The 15177-nt window shown below is 38.1% G+C and overlaps 1 protein-coding gene across 1 annotated transcript in view; it reads left to right on the forward strand.

Moving 5' to 3' along the window:
* The window catches only part of ARHGAP6 (Rho GTPase activating protein 6), a 368137-nt gene that overhangs the window by 170839 nt on the left and 182121 nt on the right, over positions 1 to 15177 (forward strand). The gene's annotated exons all lie outside the window — the stretch shown is intronic.

Here is a 15177-nt window from a genome sequence, read left to right on the forward strand (position 1 = left end):
CGTAAATACATTTCTCTACAAATGCAACAATGTATTATTAAAAAAGTGGTTTTGTCAAAGTCAGCTAACCTACACCTGGTTATTTATTTTTTCTCTGATCTCCAGGAGAAGAACTTGATGATTATGGTAGAATTAAATGTCTAAGTACAAGTACACATTCACTCTGTAGTTCTAATTTCAGCCATACACTGCCTATTTTCCAGAATGGATTATTATTATTATACAGGATTTATATGGGGCCAACAGTTTGCACAGTGCTTTACGACATGAGAGCAGACAGTACAGTTACAATACAACTCAATACAGGAGGGATCAGAGGGCCCTGCTCATTGCAGCTTACAATCTCAAAGGGAGGGTCAAGTGATACAAAGGGTAATAACTGTGGCTGATCGGCTGATGCAAAATATAAGTACAGTTGATAGGTGGAGGCTGGATAGGCTTCTCTAAAAAGAAAAGTTTTCATGGATTGCCTGGGTAGAGTAGGATATAGTTGGACAGATTGGGGTAGGTAACTCCAAAGGATGGAAGAGGCTCGGGAGAAGTCTTGTAGGTGAGCATGGGAGGAGGTGACAAAGGAATTAGAGATCTGGTTGGTATTTTAAGTCTAAACTTAGATTTTGAGACTAAGTTAGACGTTAAGTGACATCGCCGGGCCAAGTTGTGGATGGCTTTATAAGCTATTGTTAGTATTTTTATTTAATTTGTTGGGTGAGTGACAGCCAATAGAGGATGGCAGAGAGGGATAGTAGACGCTGAGCGGTTTGTAAGGTAGATGAGTCTGGCAGCAGCATCCAGGCTGAACATTACTTCCTACAGTTGGCCATATAGATGTCAACTTCTAGCATTTAAGACCTTGTTCATATTATAACCATGACAACTTTGGTCACTATATGCATATAATAATGAGATCCAGGGATGCATTAGGAAGCATGTGACGGCAGTTGGTTCTCTAAAAATCAGGAAGACTTTAGCAGGTAAGGTGAACCCACAGGTTTGCTTTATTAGCACAGTCTCAATGTTTCTTCTTGCCTCAGTGTCTCTTTTCGAAAGCAACTAGTTCCTGAGATCCTGTATAGTTTAAAGTAAAGTGCTCAAACTGTCTTTAGAGTAGTTGAAAATTATGACATTAGAATAACATCAAGTATTTATGATACTCTAAAGTGCTAATTTTCCCTTTTAGAATTTATCTCAAGGATTTAGCCAAGAAAGGGAGAAAATGTATTTCGGCAATAAATAATCCAAAAGAAGATGGTCCGGTCACTGTTGGTATAAGTCTTGCTATAGTAGCAGTGTGTATGTCTTGAAACATAGCAACTCTTATTATTTCAGATGTGAACACTGCTAAAGAAAAAGTATTTTATGAGGTAAAAGTTAAGTTGCAAATGGTTTGTAAGTTATGTTCCATAGCTTGGCCTTTCTGAGACTGGAAGGCCCTTTGTTAAAAGAATCTTGGCAGCACCACTATTAAAGAATAAATCCTCCACAATTTCTCCCCAATCATAATTTAATAAATAATATATTACATCTATGGAGATGATTTCTGGCCTGATGATCAATTATTCATATGAATTTTATTCAAATTTTAAAGAAAATGTTTATTCTAAAGTTAAAGTGGTAGTAAACTCCTTTCTGGTACTTTTACCTACAGGTAAGTTTATAATAAAGCTTACCTGTAGGTAAAATGAATATCTCCTAAATGTGCACCATTTGCACCATTTAGGAGATATTCCAGTGAGCAGCAGCCATTGATCTCACAGGCATATGCACTCTGAAGGGACGGTATACTCATGCCATCCCTTCAGAGCTATGTGCCATGGTTATGACTTCCACATGCATGTGCAGGAGTGACATAATCATGGCTTGGCCATTCGAGCAGCATGAATCCACAAACCCGAAAAGAAGACTGATTACGCAGTGCATTTTTATGTATTTACGTTGATTCTAATAGAAAACACATCATGCAAAAAGAGACAAGTCTAAATGGACTCTAACATGCTCCATTTTAATTGTGATTTTTGGGCCACATAAAATGGAAAAATAAATTAATATGCCACTACCCTCATAGTAAAGTAAATTTGGTAAATTTTGTGGTAAAGTAAATTTGTGAAGATAAGGCCTGGTTCACACTAGTGCAATTTGAGATGCGATTTGAGTTTGACAGAATCTCATGATAGTGGAAATCATATTATTCTCAGTGGTGCCAGTTCACATCAGTACAAGTGCTATTTTGGAAAAGGTTCCTGTAATACTTTGGTGCGATTGGTAGCCCCATAGACTATGAAAGCCACATCCGAAATGCGACAAAGTAGCAACCAAATCAGACTACATAATCACGTTAAAAGTCAGATCAAAATCATTTCACAGTAATGTGAACCTTGCCTAAATGGTTTTGGCTCCAAGATCAGGATGGCAACTAAGGCTGTCATCCCACTCCTATCCACTGCTCCTGGCTTCATCCCACTCCTATCTTCACTACCTAGTGGGTTTCATTTACTAAAGGAGTAGAACATGTTTGTGATGTTTGTTAAATGTAATAAATGGAGTGGAGCTGCATGGAAATGTACTTTAAAAAGTATACCCAATCATCTGCAAGTAAAAAAAATGGATTTGTGCACATTAATAGGTGATTGAAGTCAGCTCAGCACAGCTTCATCTAATTCGCAAACTGAGCTTTCTCTAATTCTTTAGTCAATCATCCTCAATGACCTGCCACTGACCTGAAACAAGTAAGCGTACAGAGGTTCAGATTTTTCCATACTTAAAACAGACGTTTTTCTAAAAATAAATCCCTGCAGCTTTAGCAACACCACTTACCTATAATGAAGTATGTCCCATGTTGTGCAAGCAGCTGGATTCTGGAGAAATGTTCCCATTCTCTTCCTGTCTCTGAACTTCTGGCACTGCATTGGTTAACAGCTTTGGGTTTTCAAGCTGAACAACAGTAGAGATGGTCTGACAGGGAAATGTCCCCTCCTGCCCACAGGAGAAAATCCCGTGATGGATCAGACTCTCCTATTCACAAATTGTGTTACAAGCAGAGTAATCCGGAGACAATCCTGTGACTGATTGGACTCCCCCATTCAAAAATTGTTACAAGTAGTTAATCGCAGAGAAATCAATAAAATAACTTTTCTAAATGTCGGAGAATGAAGGGGGTGAGTATGGATGGTCCAATGGGGACCCATCCCCTCCTTACTACTCCTCAATTTAGAAAAAACATATTTTATTGATTTCTCTGCTTGTAAAACAATTTTTGAACGGGAGAGTCTGATCGGTCACTCCCCTGTGGGCTGGAGGGGACGTTTTCCCGTCGGACCATCCATACTGCTGTTTTGTCTGAACACCCAAAGCTGTTAACCACTGCAGTGCTGGGATTTCAGAGACAGGAAGAGGACAGGCATCCCTGCAGTAAAGATTTGTCCAGAGTTCATCTGCCTGCACAGAGTGGGACTTCATTACAGGTAAGTAATGTGACCTAAACTGTAGATATTTTTTTTTCTTCAGCTATAACTGCATGCTTGTTCCAGGTCTTAAACTTATAAGGTAGTGAAATCAGGATGGCAACTGTTGAGCCTGTCCTTTTTAAAAGTAGCCACTGTAAACAATGGCAGCCCCAGTATACAGTATGTATCCTCACAGCTTATTTTTTACAGTAGACATATTGAGTTGCTGGTATGTATGAGGAGCAGGCACCTGCTCAGTATATATATGTGACAGAAAATGTTGTTAGATGGTCAGTAAGACTGTAAAATTACAGCGCCAGCCAGGACAATTATCAGTAGCAAATTAGTATATCTTATAGTTATGTGAGAGAGACATGGTAGCATAAGCACATGCTGTACAGAGGGCGGACACTGCAAAGTTAATGTCCTGCAGAGAGAATGTCACAGGCAACAATCAAAGGAATCTGAGAGACATAAGAGGTTATTTACTATAACTGCACAGTGCACAATCTGGTGTAGCTCTGCATAGAAACCAATCTGCTTCCAGGTTTTGTTTTCAAAGCTTAATCGAACAAGCTGAAGTTAGAAGCTGATTGGCTACCATGCGCAGCTGCACCAGATTGTGAGTGTACCAGTTTTAGTAAATCTTCCCCATAGATTGCTCTTAAAAACCCCCGGTTTTAAAAATGCATTAGACAAAGCTTATAGTTTGTGAGCCAGCCAGATCCATTTTTATTTCAGAAACTATGTCCACTGTACTCTCACATAATGTCTCTTTTTCAAGCACTTAACAGGTATGTGTTTTGTATCATAGTGTTAATTTAAGACTTATACAATTAATGTATCCTGCATTCCAGCTGTAGGTGAGAAAAATGTTTTTGGGCAATGGCTTGTTCCTTGGCCTGGAATCTATAACAGCTTGACGTGCTACATTTCACACATTGGCCGCGGTAGGCAATTACTTTCTGTCATTGGTTCTGTGTGCAGTGTGCTGGCTTCCTCAGAGAACTGGCTTAAATCAGCATCGCTGTAACCCACTGTTTTTGCCAAAGAATTAGGTCAAAGAATAAGTGTAATATCACTTGGGGCTATGTCCTCACCATAAGCACACAAAGTATATATTAGCTTGTCTTATTAACCATCTGCTGTCTTCAATACAACTAATTGTCTTTTACTTTTATTATTCAAGATCAGGTGCTGAAGTCTAATTTAAGCAAAGTAATTTTTCCGGGCTATTTACGAGTAGATTTTACCAGTATTAACGTTTACTTTGCAATTAAATTGACTTTTTAAGCAGTGTTGTGAGTTTATTATAGTATTTATAGTATATCTGAACCCAAGAAAAAAAAATTGATATGGAGAATTCTATAACTGCAACGTTATGCGTGACCATTTTTATTGCACGGTCTAAAAAATGAATTTGCATCTTAATTGAATGTACAGTCGTTTTGTATTTGGACTTCTTTAGGGGTTATCTGGGAATGGTACCACACCAACGTTTCTCTGACCTTTGCTAGCCTCAAGCCACATTCCGTAGTAAACCGCCTTCAAAAGCCGCAAGGATTATGGCTCGGCAGTTCCTTTGCTGATAATTACAAACACTTTTTTTATGACATTTTATGTAAGCATATTCTGACTGGTTCCATGCTTATTTAATATGTGTAATGTTGCAGGTATCCAGAAGGGAGGTACCAAAAACATTAATGATACATAAAACAGTTTTCCAAAAACCATGAAAGGATAAAATGTGTAAAATCTATCCAATTTGTTAAAATAGTACACATTGAAAGAACATTGAAATTCAACAATGTGTTACAATGATATATATATATATATATATATATATATATATATATATATATATATATATCAAATTAGCTACACCATGTTTAAGAGGAGATTGGACATTCCAATATTCATCTTCCCTGCATTATCCAGAATTGACAACTCAAGACATATGAATTAGTCACCATCCTACGCATGCTACTACCAACTAACCACATACCTCAAACTACAAAAAGTATAATATATGCCAGATTGTAACACTGTAGCCTGCCAGACCACTACATATGATTCTGGCCACTATCAACTTTAGTCTATGCTGTAGTCATATTTAGTACATACAGTATTCTTTGTCAGTTTTGGATGCAGTCTTGTCATTTGTTAAAAAAAAGTGAGTTCCAGTTTAAAGTCAACCATACAGAGAACCCCTAGATTGTTATTTGTTGAAGTTTACTGGAATTTCACCACCTGAGGAATCCTGTATTTTGCTGGTGGTTAATTACTTGTTAAACAAATAATGGCTTTTACTTATGCAGCTCCGTAGCATGAAATTACTTATCCTGTTTACAAATGGTCAGCAGTGAACCCAAGTGTAAATTCTCTGAGGCATATTGCCAGAGGCATCAACATGAATAATGTTTCCTATGTGCACATAGTATGTGGCATTAGTGATTTCTAGAGAATTGGAACCCCCGGCTTTTGAAAATTTTCCTACCACTTAACTCTAGTTGGGTACACCTGGGCACACCAAGACCTACAATAATTGCAGTTAAAGGAAACATTCTCTCATTCTGCAAATGCTAGTTATCTGGTTGTCATGCTGAACCCTCTGCTTTAACACTTTGAATCACTAACTTGGGAAGAGTATGCATATGACATCTGACTTTACTCTCTCCTTCCTGATGTGTACACTTGTTCTTGGTCAGTGACTCATAAACTACTAAAGTCAATGATTTAGCATAACATCCAGACAATTAGCATTATCAGAAGCACTTCCAACTTTTTTTGAATTGTTTACATTAAAAAAGGATAAAGAACCAGTCACAATTTTTGTCTGGGCTCCCTACAGCTGATATATCCCCAAGACCAACTTACTATGCCCTGTCTGGTGGCCATATTGGTAGAGTAACAAGGCTTTGCGTCCTGATCTCCGACCTGCTCCTGGTGATTGGTGATCTGATGATGACTGGAGGGGATTGATCAAGAAGTAACTAGTGAAAGCAAATATCCACAGAATAAATGAAGCAGGGGCATTCTGCAGTTACAGCTTCTTCTCATGCCCCCAGAAGAGCAATAAGTGGTACAGTAGTGTCAAGTAAATCTCATGAGAAAAGCAGTCATCAGAGGCATAATATGCTTTAGATCAGTGGTTCTCAATCTCAGTCTTCAAGTACCCCCAACAGGCCATGTTCGCAGGTTTTCCTTTATCTTGCAAAGGTGCTTTAAATCAGAGTCAATGGCTTGGTATTTTGGACAGCTATTTTATCTAAGAGACATTCCCAAAACATGGCCTGTTGGAGGTACTTGAGGACTGAGGTTGAGAACCACTGCTTTAGATGATCCCTCACTTAAGACGTGTAGTTATAAAATTACAGGAACAGCAGTGCTTAGGTATGTACCAGGAAATTCTATTTTTCAAAAGGAATTCGTGACAAAAAGCTAATTTTTCAGGGAACTGCCTAGCCACAATGAACTTTTTCAAGATGTTCTCTACAGGACAAATAATCTTTATGCCCATGTAAAGTCGATGTGGTCCAAAATAGTAGTGTGGCATCTCTAAAGTGTATTTTCTATATTATGTTTAATCTAAGTTTATTGAAAAATTAAAATGAGAAATTTTAACATAAAAAATATCAAAACTTCAGACATACTCCCGACAATCTGGGGCAAGTACAAAATTGAAAAGAAAAAATGAAAAAAGCAATAGCACAGAAAACAGAAAAAAAATTAAAGTGGATTGTGCAAAAAAGCAAACAGGAATCAGAGAAATAAAACAATATTCCAAAACAAGGACATTTCCAAGGGGTAGGTAGAATTGGTACAAAATAATAAAAGGGCCAGCGTACGGGAGCTTGAACAAGAACATGGCAAGTGTCAGAATATGATCCATCCAATAGATAAACAGTCCACAGGCAATGTCGGAATCGCCATATCTCCACCACCAAACCGGCAAGCATATAAGGCAGAAATGGCAGTACCAAAATAAGCTTTATTTATTTTGTAGTGTGCTGTTTTAGAGAAATTTAAACATCTTTAAATTGCACATAAACAGATTGGCTTATATTATTAAGTTCATTATGATTGAAGTTATACAAATTCTTTAAATTATTTTTGCGGTCTGTGTGATAATAATGTGATTGGAAAGAATGTCCCAAGTGTTTGTAAATAGATTTTAAATATTTTCCACAGTTCCACAGTCATTAAACTATTACAAGAAACCAAAATCAGACACATAAAAACGCATACAGTAAACAGTTGATGATGTTGGGAGCCAAAAGCTTAATTTATCGAGATTTATGTGAATGTTTTGTCACATTCATTTACAGCTTTTTCCATTAATTATTTTCCCAAAAAGCATGCATTTATATGCTGCATGAGCTTTTCTTTAAAGTGGATCTATAAATTCTGGAGGAACGGATTGGTAATCATTATATGCAGTTATTCATATAATGCCAAAAGAGCCATACCATGCATTCATTGGAGATGTGGCTATGGGCAGCACTTCCAGTTTTCCATTCCTGTAACCGTATAAATGAGAAAGAAGGGTAATGTTTGTAGCCAAGGGACACATTCCTGCCACACCCACAGTTATGCAGACCATGGAGAATTAATAAAAAATAAATAACTTCAAAATAATCAAACTGTCAAAATAGAAAAATGTTGTGACAGGACAATGGATGAAAGATTTAGTGCTAATAGTAGTTAAATAGAACATTTTTTAAATATCGTTGTATACATCAGACCAAAGAGGGACATCTGAGGAAATATTGGTAGAGGGATGTGGTTCCTAAAGAGGGAGAACCCTAGTTGAGGGACAGCTGAGAGGTATGAGCAGGTTGGTGACCTGTCTGTACTACTTAAAGTGTTACTAAACCCACAACAGTAAAATCTGTATATGCAGTCAAACATGCGTTATTCTCACCATGGAACCTATGGGGTTATTATGCATTGTGTAAAAAGGCTGTTTAATCCTGTCTTCTCTGATCCTTCCCTTCTTCCACAATCCCCAACCCATCTCCTGAGCTTTGGACTCACTCTGCACATGCTCAGTTTGGTGTGTATAGCTCTAGAGTTTTTTTTTTTCTTGGTAGAGTGCATGTGATCTGCACAGGGCCAGACAGAGGGTCAGGAGTCATGCAGCCTCATAGGACAGTCAGAGGAGAATGAAAACTCCTCCTACAAGCTTTAACCAGACACTGATAGAAGTTACAAGCTTGCTATATACTGCTGATGAAAAAAGGTATTTAGCAGTTTATATTTACTAAAATAATTGCATTTCCATGTTCTCTGTACTGTGGGAGACCAGATATAGTGAATGCAGGGTCCTTGATTTAGTAACACTTTAATAGCAATAGAGAAAAAATGAGGCCACTGACCTAGCTATGCTGTCTGGTCTGCATCATGAGGGTGATTGAATGCAATTACAGATCTTTTGTAGGGTGAAACAGTTCTTGCATATGTAATTCAAGTGCTCATTTATCTGCTTGTCTGAAGATCAGCTTAAAGCAGCTGAACACCGTCTAGCTGCCAGAAATAGATCACCGTGATCATCGCATGGTTGGTGGTATTGTAATATCTTGTGTTTGCAGAGAATAACGCCAGTTCAGTAACAACGTGTTACAGTGCAAACTTATTTTAATGGTTTAGGAAAGGATTAGAACCTCTGTTAGTTTTTTATTGCAGTTTTGACAATTTGTCAGGCTTCAAAATATTACCAGACAGAAAAGAAGGGCAAATTGGCAACAGGAATACAAACAATGAGACATTGACGGGACTCTAGCCTTTTTTTTTTTTTTGCTGTACCAAAAAATACATTGTTGCTGTCTGTCTCCGTGTTGATGATTTGATTATTTCGTATTTCGTAATAGTAGTACAATTCACCTATTTATTCTCTACCTTTTAACAATTTGACATGAAAGGCTTTAGTTTTAAAATTCAAATCATAAAAATGCACTTTCTTGAAATAGGAAAGCAAGAACACAAACGCTGAGATAAAAAGCCAACCCTTCTTAGAAAACAATAGATTTTTGGCAGCTTCAGTTGGACATAAATGGTATTAAACCCAAAGCCAAAAACTGTATTACTGTATATTGCACCTTTGCAATCATTAGATGTGATGGCTGCATATATTTTCAAGTATTTGGCTTTCCCGCTCTGTTTTCACCTGGTGATCTGGCCAGTAGCAATGACACACCTCCTGGAGGAATGAGCAGAGGAGGCACAGCAGACAGCAGCAGAGGGTAGAGTTCAATATATTAGCATTTTTTTATAAATTAATGGAATCTATGTATAGAAAAAATATTCAGTAAAGACAATATGGTGTGGCGCTTGCAATACTTTAACCAAACGTTCCTATACAATAACGTAATTTAATTTCTATGTCTAGAAAAAATTTGAAGTAAAGACAATATGGTGTGTCACTCCATGTGTATGGTGTCACTATAGGCAATTCATGTATTTATATTATTGTATAGGGGAGTTGCTGCTTTGCAGTATTGTAGGTTTCACACCATATTGTCTTTAGAGAATTTATATTGTTTTCAATATTTCTGCACTATATTGCAGATTGTTATAGTTGAAATTGTGTGTGTTATTGATATATGCACTTTACTGACACATGCACTTTACTTAGTTAAAGAGGAGGTCCAGCCTCCCCATGAAAAATTAAGTTGGCAGCTACAAATACTGCAGCTGCTGACTTTTAATATACGGACACTTACCTGTCCAGGGAGCCCGCGATGTCGGCACCCCAGCCAATCTTCAGATCGGCTGATGGGTGCATGCAGCTGCCGATATTCCTGGTAAGAGAACCCTGCAGTGAAGCCTTTTCGGCTTCACAGCCGGTTCCCTACTGCGCATGTGCAAAACTCGCTGCTCTTTGTAATTGGTCCGGCGGCAGAGGCTGGAGGAGGGGGCTGAACTTCCCAGAGACATCACTATGGCCCCATCTCCCAGAAGTGGGGAACGGTACCTCTCAAAAACAGGTACCTGTCCCCCCTCCCCCCTGAAAGGTGCCAAACGTGGCTCCGGAGATGGCGAATAAGCAGAAGTTCCACTTTTGAGTATCTGTTCTCCCACAGTATACAGTACATGGAAATTATTTTAGTAAATATAACGTTTTCACTCTCCTCTGATTGGCCTATGCGACTACGTGACCCCTGACCCTTTCTAGACAGTGCTGATTGGCCCTGTGTTGATCACATTCCCCCTCCCAAAAAAAAAAACTCTCCAGCAATACACACCAAAGTGAGCATGTTTAGAGTGCCTCCAAGGTTCTGTACTATCAGGAGATGACACATTGCTGCCATTTTGAACTTTTTTATATTGGGGGAATATCTGCAGCAAGAGATGTAAGGACAGGAAATATGGGGGTGGGGCACAAAAGGCATTCCTCAAATAGGCCCACTTTGGCATTTTGGAGGGGAATTTTATTTCAATTGGAAACCCATGGACAAGGAGTGTGCCATAGGCACATCTTGACTTTGAGTAAAGAAGTTTGGAGCCCTGCCCCATCCTTGGCCATGCATGCTTTTTAAATCTGAGTGACTGTGTGCAATGTATTGATCAATGTTTGTGGGGGGGGGGGGGGGTAAGTTAAGACATGGGTAGGAACCTCCTTTTTATTTTTACAACATATAACATTTGTTTAACCCGACAGGTATGCTTTAAGTATCTGTTGCTTATGATACGTTTTGGGGTATAGATGAACTGTAACTTGTCAAAGGTTTAGGAGTAACAATGGATTTAAGTGTTGTTACATTTTTGCTATATGCCCATTGGGATTTGACAGTGCAATCAATCATGTATTGTAGTCAACACACATCATTACAAGTGTTGATTAATTGCTACATGAGAAGGCTGCACCTGCAAAAATTGGCAAACTGAGTATTCATGTTACAACACGAGGTAATGCTTGGTCTACTCACCTCAAACCACTAAAAAATAATAGTTTAGGGCTGTGTTCATTGCATAGACAATCTTGGCTTGAATAATGTTCATTTCTTAGAGTATTGTAAGCTGTTCACTTAGCAAAGTGAATAGTCCCTGAGCTTGGTAAATCATGCGATGCTGTTCACTTCAGTCATCCAATCATGTGCAGGCAGAAATGCTAGATTCTCTTATATTCCTTGCACATTATTTGGTATTCAAAATGGACCCTCACATTATTTATGAAGCTCATTGGTCAGTCTCTTCTTCTTTAGTAAATCAGTTCCATTGTCACATTATTCTATAAGCAGTGTAGTAATCACATTACTCTACTCTAGATCAGGCCTGGTAAATCGTATTGACTGAAAAATTGCTAATAAAATAAAATAAAATAAAAAATAAACATTTTACCAGCTTTTTTAACAATGCATTATTCAAATATATATTACTGAAACCTCACCTAAGATTTTACATGTTAATGTTATATTAAAAGTTATTTTTTATGCATTTTTTATTTAAATAATGCCTGGTGATCTTGCTCTGAAAGTCCTTGCCTGGCCACTTCCTGGTATAGGGTGACAACTGCGGTTTTGCATTGTTACCCTATCACATGAACCTCTGTTGGAGACTACAAGTGGCCTTGCAATTACCCATTATACAGGTATGGTCCAATGTTGTCACTATTGTGAAGCCGTTTCAGAGCAATGATATTTGGACTCTGGAGCTAGTGAATATTGACAGGAGGTTCCTGAAAGAGACTAAAGCAGCAGCACTGAGGTAGAAAAAGATAATACCAGAATTTTTGGAGAAAAAATATATTCATATATACTATGCTTAAGCAAATAAAATGTCATCCAGTTAGGGTTCAGCTCTAAGTGTGAGTGTGATAAGTGTGATAAAACATTATGCTATATGCATTAACCTATAACAACCAGTACAGTTTTAAAGGGACCTGTCAGGAAGTAAGTTGTCATTGTTGAAATGTTGCAGGCTCCTTCCTTTAAAGCGGTTGTTAAGTTATTTCTTCTCCTGAAGTAAAAATCATGTAATACCTACATTCTCTGTGCAATGGTATTGCACAGAGCAGCGTGGAACCTCCGCTTCTGGGATCCCCTGCTGGCACTCTAGGCTCTTCTTGTTCTGCGAATGCCAAGCCTCTTCTTATGGTGGCATATGTGCGGGCTCGATCCCAAGTGGGCTGTTTGCATTCATTGACACACACAGCACTGCTTGGGCCCACCCCACTCTCTACTCACATGGTTTAACTAATAGCAGAAGGAACCAATGGCTCCTCCTACTCTCAGCCAAGTCTATGAGAGAGCGGAGAGAGGAGAAAAGATCTGCAGACAAGCACATTACTGTATGGATACAGGACTTAAGTAGTTGGGGGATGGGGGAAGGCACTGAAAGGTTTTTTGCCTTAATGCATAGAATGCATTAAGGTAAGAAACCTTAGCACTTTAGGACAGCTTTAATACCTGTAAATTACTGACAATGAATGAGCTTGTGACTGCCTGGTGTTAAGACAGGATTGCCCAGCAGTGCCTGCTTACCTTTTTGATGGCCTCTGTCCAATTGAAACTCAATACAGGGACCTATGGTTTCAGAGAAGGAGGGGTATGTTCTTGTGACTCATTTTGATGTGCACCTATGGATAATTTTGTGACTATGTGGTGTTGGGACAGGATTTTTGACTACATGAAATCAAAAATACATACAGGGCATTATGAGCTAGGAGAGTGTGATTTTATATATTCTATACCAGCCGCTAGCGATAATCGGAAGTAAAAAGACTGGTTGTACAGAGGTTGATCGATCAACATGGTACATTCAGCCTTCCCATACATGGTTTGAATCAAGGTTGAGCAGTAACTGGCCAAGATTCGAACTATGGCCAGCATTATGGGGATCTCCTTTCATCTTCTGACACTTATCTGCTATAACATTAGAGCGTGTGCCCTACTAACACCACAAATATTTCAAAATTACTGGACAAAATAAAACGATTCAGGTGAACTGTGTACGTACACTACTTTCTCAGTTTTTATCTAGCAAACCCAGCAGTAGAAGGACAAACTGGAGGTTAAATATTAGTCTGAGATAGTCTATACAAGTAGAAGTATTGTACTGGATAGTGGAATGGAAAAGCTATCGTTTACATGCTTTTATAAACTGCAATGCCTTACACAGTGCTGCTGACTTTAATTTAAATATACTCTGATTTCGCCATGCGAACAAGTACTTGAATAGGTGAAAAGCTCTTCAGACCTCTAGAAACCATTAGTAATAAACCAACACATTATAGGGTATTATTTATCTACTGTTTTTTATACCCATTGTACTTCTTCCATAAGACTTTATTGTACTGCAAATCCAAAGCTTTAGTCTAATTCATTATACAGCTCACTTATAATTAGATAATTAATGCTAGGAGAAAACAAAGATGATACACTTAAGGGAGGAAGAATAAAACATCTACCCCTTAAAATAGCTTCCTTAGTACAGAGAAGCACTCAAATTAGCAATTCAGATAAAGTCTTCTATCTATACACTGCCATAAATAAATCTGTTTTGCATTTTAGCTTTATTAAGAATTAACATAAATGTCATAGATGTGATATTTAATGCAGAAGAGTCAACTGTGGATTTCCACTTAGGAAAGCAAACCTAATTTTCTTCACATTCCTGATCCACCTCATTTTTGGAACAAAGACAGGCTATTTAGTGTCTCATAGAACAGTAGTTTGTAGGGGTGTGCCTTAGTCACTAGCCCAACTGTTCCACCCACTGATATTATACTGATGGCAATGAAAGCTCAACAACCAATGCTGTTTAGATTGATTAAATAAAATTGGGAACTATGTTGGTGGCGTGAGTTTGATGGGGAGAGCAAATCATGAAATATATTATCTATATTTGAAAACTTTTAGCCAGAGGAGCAGTAGTGGCCAGGTTAATGGAGGTGCCTATAAACATACAAATGTTTCTTTATGTGATCAAAGGTGGCTGGATAGGGCAATCATTCTCCAGTATTTCCCCTTTAGGAGGCTGTAGATAGGTAAATCTAACTGTACAACTGGCCTTCAGGTAATTAATTTGCAAACATTTCAGCAAAACCTTAGCTAGCCACATATACTGTATGATGTGATCATTTCAGAGTTGGCTTGTTTGGTCAGATAAAAAGAGGCAACAGGAGACCCCCAACCAACTGCTCTTCCTATGTAGGACCAGACATTTTTTAATTGTTCCCCTTCCAGCAATAACCTGGAATTAGAAGGTTAGGGGTCAAATCAATTGCTGCATGCATAGGGATATGGTGATCTCTAGATGTATAAACATTTTTGAGATTTTGAATATGGTTTCTATCTGTTGTATGTGAATTGCATGTGAATTTGTAAGCAGATATGAAAAGCACATAAAACAAAAAGTTCTGCCAATAAACTGGCATAAGTTGATAATTGTGATCTGTATGATCCAGTCAGAGATGACAAAAATAATAATCGTACTTGGCAATTTAGGAATTGTTCCGTCCTGTAGATTGGGAGGCTGAATAGTTTTAGAGTGTTTTATTACCAAGTTCAGGCATCCATAAACAGAATATAAACATATGCCGTGCTTAAATAATGCATAAGTGAAAGATTTGTATCCACCAATGCGAAGGCCCTCTTATGAAAAAGGTAGTGCTCTTCAAATATTCTCATATGTGAAACACCATCCACCAAAGCACTTGTATGCACTTACCAGAATGTATGTGACTCTCAAAGCCTTGGGAAGTCAAAACACGCTCTGTTAGTAAACTGCTTGT

The sequence above is a fragment of the Lithobates pipiens genome, unplaced genomic scaffold (assembly GCF_037356315.1).
Source record: "Lithobates pipiens isolate NorthernLeopardFrog02 unplaced genomic scaffold, aLitPip1_a1.2 Scaffold_16, whole genome shotgun sequence".
Taxonomy (NCBI): domain Eukaryota; kingdom Metazoa; phylum Chordata; class Amphibia; order Anura; family Ranidae; genus Lithobates; species Lithobates pipiens.